The 6,143-nt window shown below is 44.4% G+C and overlaps 1 long non-coding RNA gene across 4 annotated transcripts in view; it reads left to right on the top strand.

The window, feature by feature from the left end:
- Window positions 1-6,143, top strand: part of LOC135902072 (uncharacterized) — a 202,878-nt gene that overhangs the window by 131,056 nt on the left and 65,679 nt on the right. The gene's annotated exons all lie outside the window — the stretch shown is intronic.

The raw sequence follows: 6,143 nt of genomic DNA on the forward strand, positions 1-6,143 counted from the left end.
AGTGGAAGTTTCCTTCCGTGGTGTGGCTATTCATTTTTTTTCAAATATCATTTAGTCTTTTCCCTTCTTCTTCCCTTTCCAATACTCGAACTGAATTGTGCGTATCCCCCAAGAAAAGCCTTAATTCGCTCTACCAATCTATCCGAGTTCGCCTTCGTAATAAAAATACTGAAAATTAGAATAGAAAATGAGATGAAAGGGCATGCAATAACATTATATTTGTCAATATGGTTAAATACCTGTATCTATATTGTGTGTTAGGAAGACTGTAGTTTAATATCACGCACGCCCATTGATTAGCTCTGTTGCTCGCTCGTCTGTCTCAATACTTCTTTCCAGTGATATTGTGTTTGTGCGAGCTTCCGGGCGTATGTGGAATTCCGGTTCTTTGCACTGTACGACTGTGATAATTGTGTTATTTCAGCTATGTTCAGTTTAATAAATTGGGCCAGCCCCAGTTACGACCAATGCATTGCAGGCACACAGCCTCGTCTCCTGATTGCCAGCCTACTAGCCATCCTGATATAGTCACCGATAAATGCGATTAGAAAAAGTAAGCTTCAGGCTTAGGTACAGCTCGTTGCGTGCGCAGGGTGTTTTTATAGTGAATTTCCGCTGGTTCTTTGCATTGACGACCTTCTCACCAAATCTACGAATTCATAATCTATTCACTCATCCTTGAGAATATCCCATAGCAATCTCCTGTCGTCGTAAGCGCCCGTAGTGTCCAGAAATGCTATCAGTAGATGTCCATAATGAGCTGTTGAAATCTTTGGCGTTGAGTTGGAACAAAAATATTATCCTCTACGTACGTGCCTGCAGTCTCACCTCATTCCCTAGTCCCCCTACTATATAAATCTTTACCAACCCCATTGACAAAGGCATGTGCCCCTAGAGGGATGACGGTTATCGGGGAGCACCTTCGAAAAAGCACCAGGAACGCTCAAGGAACGCCGTCACCACAGACGCCGACATTGTTAGACGACAAAAAACTTGACAGCACTACCAAAGTTATTGCCCTGAGAGGGCCCCACGCTGCTGGCCATGTTGCCTACGAAACTACTCGGCGATATAGAAATTATGCATAAATATCATCGTTGCAACATGCATACTTCACCAAAAGCGCAAATAAATTAATGAAGCAAAGCTTTCTACCCTTTGTATGTCTACTTTTCTGACCATTACCTAGACAAAAAACCGCCAAGTATCGCCGTCTTACAGATTTACGCGATGAGTATTGCGCGACAGAAACATTTTCTATGGAACCCCGCATAAAACCCTCTCGCGTTAAAATAGTTCTTGGTAATCCCTAATGTACATCGCTACTAGACCTGCTGCATTTCCTATGACAACTTTCAGTGGGCCACTGCTTATCATAAGCTCTGATTCTTATGCGAGACTCTATAAACTCAGCGTGATCTTATCTATATATATATATATATATATATATATATATATATATATATATATATATATATATATATATATATATATATATATATATATATATATATATATATATATATATATATATATATATATATATATATATACATATATATATGCATTCACAATATACGAAATGGGAGTGAGGCATGCCGGCGTCAGTAAATGCATGTTCTTTCACTTTGAATGCACCACTATCTATAGAGCCAAACAGTTCAAGCAGTCTTCCCACAACAGCTTCCCTGACAGAGGAAAATAAAGGAAGGGGTGGTCACGCAACTGTGGTTTTACGGGGCTGTAAAACATGCGGATCACGCCTTCGTGTTACGAGCGCTCTAGGCCGCACTTACGAATAAGTGGGTGCGCGCATGTGAAAGAGTCCACGTCGCAAGCTCTGCGTGGCTGTTGGGCGCAGGGCTGGTGTTTTCATTAGAGCTGTTCGTGCAGCGTGCCTGTTTTCTGCTCAACCGAGCTAATAACGCCCTACGGCATTCATAGCCTACCGAGCAGTTTTTGTGCTGCTTTCTGCGTATTTAGTACTTCCGGTGGAAACGTGCTCTGCCCGAACGGAGTTCGAAACTGCTTTATGTTCTCGGGTGCCACCGCATGCCTGTCACAAAGCAAGAGGGAGCTTCGACCGGAATGGACATGAAATTCATAAAAAAAAGGTTTACACGCACACGAAAGTAATCAATGGATTCTATTTCCAGTCGAACGCTGTATACGACATTGGTGGTAGCTCCTCGAAGTGCACTGGTGGCTTATTTCGTGACCAATATTTTGTTTTTATTTGCTGATTGACTGAATGACTTAAAGAAACAAATTAAGTTCTGGAGTTTTACGCACCAGAACCACGATCTGATTATGAGGCAGTGAGTGAGTGAGTGAGTGAGTGAGTGAGTGAGTGAGTGAGTGAGTGAGTGAGTGATTGAGTGAGTGAGTGAGTGAGTGAGTGAGTGAGTGAGTGAGTGAGTGAGTGAGTGAGTGAGTGAGTGAGTGAGTGAGTGAGTGAGTGAGTGAGTGAGTGAGTGAGTGAGTGAGTGAGTGAGTGAGTGAGTGAGTGAGTGAGTGAGTGAGTGAGTGAGTGAGTGAGTGAGTGAGTGAGTGAGTGAGTGAGTGAGTGAGTGAGTGAGAGTCTCACAAACATCCGGATTATTAGACGGTGGCCACGTATCTGCCGCAACCGCCGCTGCAGCCGCGGTGGCACCTCCTACACGTGTGGCGTTATAACCACACAGGTGCAGGTCACGGGCACAGGCACCGTCACCACACGCCTTCGCCCTGATTATTCGTCAACCAGAATTTAAAGCCAAAAAAAGCTCATGAAGGCCAACTGGCTACACTCAGGGCACTTTCTTATATATACACACCTATATATATATATATATATATATATATATATATATATATATATATATATATATGTACAGTAAAAGCTCGTTAATTCGAACCGCAAGGGGAAGCCGCTTCAGTTCGAATTAACGAAAGTTCGAACTAATGAAAGTGAAAGAGAGCAACAGTACACTGCGATTTGGAAGCAGTAGGGAATGTTATAAATTTCGCATGTCAGAAAGTGATGGCGTGTGCCGCGGGTACACGCCTTCTTCAAGTCGAAGCTCTGGGTCCGACTGTGCCACACCACCGATGTCCACCGAAACGAACGTTAGACGAGGCTTAACACCATCACAATGAATCGCGATGGCCGATACCTCCTAAGCTGAAAACAGAGGTACACAACCGCTGAAGACTGCCGAGACAAAGACGCCGAACATGTGAAGGTGGCGAAGGCCCTGATTCGTTGGTTCTTGATTGCAAGCGCAGCTGCGACGTACTTGATTCGCTGTGTTTTAACGCTTGCCGTGCCATCTCCGCACAACATTAGCAGTTGTACAAGATTTGCAAAGCCTCCGAGATTCGCAACGGGCAAGAAGTCTCGGAGGTTACGTAGAACGGAGAGGCGGCAGCCGCCGCTGCCTTCTGGCTGACCCCGCGTCGGTTAGATTTTTTTCCGATTTTGCCTTCTCTCGCCGTTCTCTCTGTTTAGGAGGCAATACAGCCTTGTGTGGAGACAGTAGGCGCGCTTCTCTGGCCGTGTGCCAGGCGAGCGTAGTTCGAATTATCCGTGAGGGAACCTTCTCGCGTTCGAATTAACGGACTTTTTTATACGTGGACTTCTGTGCAGCTTGGCCGGACCAAATCGTACAGTTCGAATTATACATAAATTCGAATTATTGAAGTTCGAATTAACGAGCTTTCACTGTATATATATATATATATATATATATATATATATATATATATATATTGCTTCTCTTACAACGCCAAGCTTACGTGGCTCTATTTGGACTCAGGATATCGAACTTATTTTTTGAAGTGGTGGAGAGTTGTGGCGTGCATGAAGCCTGCTTCAACTCCACCCGCGGGTCGGCCCGGTATCGCACATTATCCGCCATCGGCACACGCATAACTGTCGCCCATACGGACGTAAGCCGACCGGAGTACCTCACCTAGGAAGTTTCACTTTGGAAGTGTTCTGCTCAGCCGCCAACTTGTTTGGATAGGAAAATCACCTAACTCGTTTTTGTCTTCGATGCTGTTTTCGCGAAGCTGTCTACTTTGACGTCTTCGTGAGAATTGGAACGAGACTTAAGATGGCTGCTGTACGCTTAGTCGTCTACTTAGCCGTCTACGGCGACTATTGGAACCCAGCCATAGTCAAACAGAACCTCGAATCTGCCGTGGCGTCGGGCATGCATTCTTCTGTCGCGACCTAAATGTCCGGGTTCGATTCCAACCCAGGCCTAACTTTACCTTGTACAGTTTCCGAACTTATTACTTTACTTTGTTTACAGGGACCTCCTTGAGAAGTTTGACGTGAACCCGAGTATTATTTGAAGTGAGTTCACTCGTTGCTGTCGGCCATTTTTTGTACCGTCACTCGTTCTCACCGCCAACTATAACGCCAGATTTTCACCTAATGGGGCATATAATGCTTCCTCATTACACTCTTAAAATCGGTTGACGTGGGTCGTGTGTAGCCGAAATCCCAAAGGTCTCACAAACTGAAACACTATTAGATCTTAGGTATTTTTACGTAGCAGGGTGGTTGTCCAAGCTAGTTGTTGATCTGTCATTGAGAGAGAGCAGCGCAAAAGGCAGACAAGAAGGGGCCCATACATAAAGCAAATATGTTGTTTAATGTCTCTGATGCGTCTTTTATTCATCATTGCGGGTGGTGGTGTTCACAACGACGACAACCGCGTATTCCGTGTTTTAGATTCAACTCCCACTGAAACCCCCGTAAAACGTATTAAACCTTTTTTTTATGAAATGTAGAATGTACCGATGTCATACAAGCATTTTTCTAACATTTGAACGTTTCAGCATGTATGCTATAGTGTTAGTGCGCATCATCTTACACGTGTTATCATTGTCATAGTGTGCCAAGCACATATATAATCCGAAGTGATTTGGATTCTTTCATCTTTCTTATCCACATCTCCTGTTTACCTTTGGTTTCTTTTTTAATGTTTTGTGAAAATTGCCTGTACCTACGCTGTTACAGCCAAGACGCCAACAGTATCCGGAAGTAATGATAATGGGACAGTTGCCGACAAAGACTGATTTGAGATGGACCATTTTGCGCCTCCCCTGTGCGGAGATGTTGGAAACATTGGGCGAAAATTTGGAAGTCCTTAATATTCCGAAAACGAAGCGAAATATTAGTTTACTATGGCGTAGAAGTTTTTATTCTTTTTTGTTTCTATGCGTATGCTTGAGTGTTTTTATGCTTCCGTTGCGTATCAACAGATGCCAAGCACCAAAATGTCCTCTTTCTTGCCGATTACACGAACATTGTGCGGAAAGCCTGCTTCCTGCAAGCCACATATTCGCGTTTCTTCCTATCTCTGACACGTGTCGCGGTTCAGCACTGAAAATGTCAATAAAGGTCCTCTGAAAGTGTCTGGAAGCTTTCCTTGCTCATTCGTTGTTCCTAGATGCTCATTCGTATGCAAATACGCGTCTCCTTTCGGCTGTGAATTGGCAATAGATGGCATTGGTTGCTTCCTCGCACACAGTAACATATACTAGGGCGGGAAGGAAAGGAGCACCGTGTTACCTCGTATTGAGCATGCCGCGCTCAGGTTTTATAGCAGTGCAGTTGTTTCGGCTAGGTAGCTTTCATAAGTTTAAGTGGTGCAGCGCGAAGCAGGACAGAGGGACACGGAAAGCGCTCGTCCTCGTTCTCTACGTGTATATGTCTTCCGCTTCGCGTGGCACCACTTAACCTTATAGCATTGTGTAGACGCGTTGACTTCGCAGAGGCTGTAGCGAAGTAAATGTATTCTCTTTCAAGAAACTTTGCTCTTCGGATATGCTCTTCGTGACTTTTCTCCACGACCGAGGTGGAGGATTGTTGCGAGCCGAGCCGATAGGCGAATGCTGAATCGCGTGCATCTTCCGGAGAAGCTCCGCAGTGCAAAACCTTTGCCAACGAACTGACAATACCATTAATATGAAAGTAGGTTGCGTTGAGTATCTCCAAAAAGAAATATCGTTGCAGAAGGGAGTGGTTGTGGTTCTGGTTTGCATTATGTATACTACAGACCAAATGTGCGATACAGCGAGCAGCTGCAAAGCTGGCGGAATATGCACGACGGCTTCGCTTTAAAATCGTGAATAAACTGAGCAAGTGC

This window comes from Dermacentor albipictus, chromosome 1, assembly GCF_038994185.2.
Source record: "Dermacentor albipictus isolate Rhodes 1998 colony chromosome 1, USDA_Dalb.pri_finalv2, whole genome shotgun sequence".
Lineage (NCBI taxonomy): Eukaryota > Metazoa > Arthropoda > Arachnida > Ixodida > Ixodidae > Dermacentor > Dermacentor albipictus.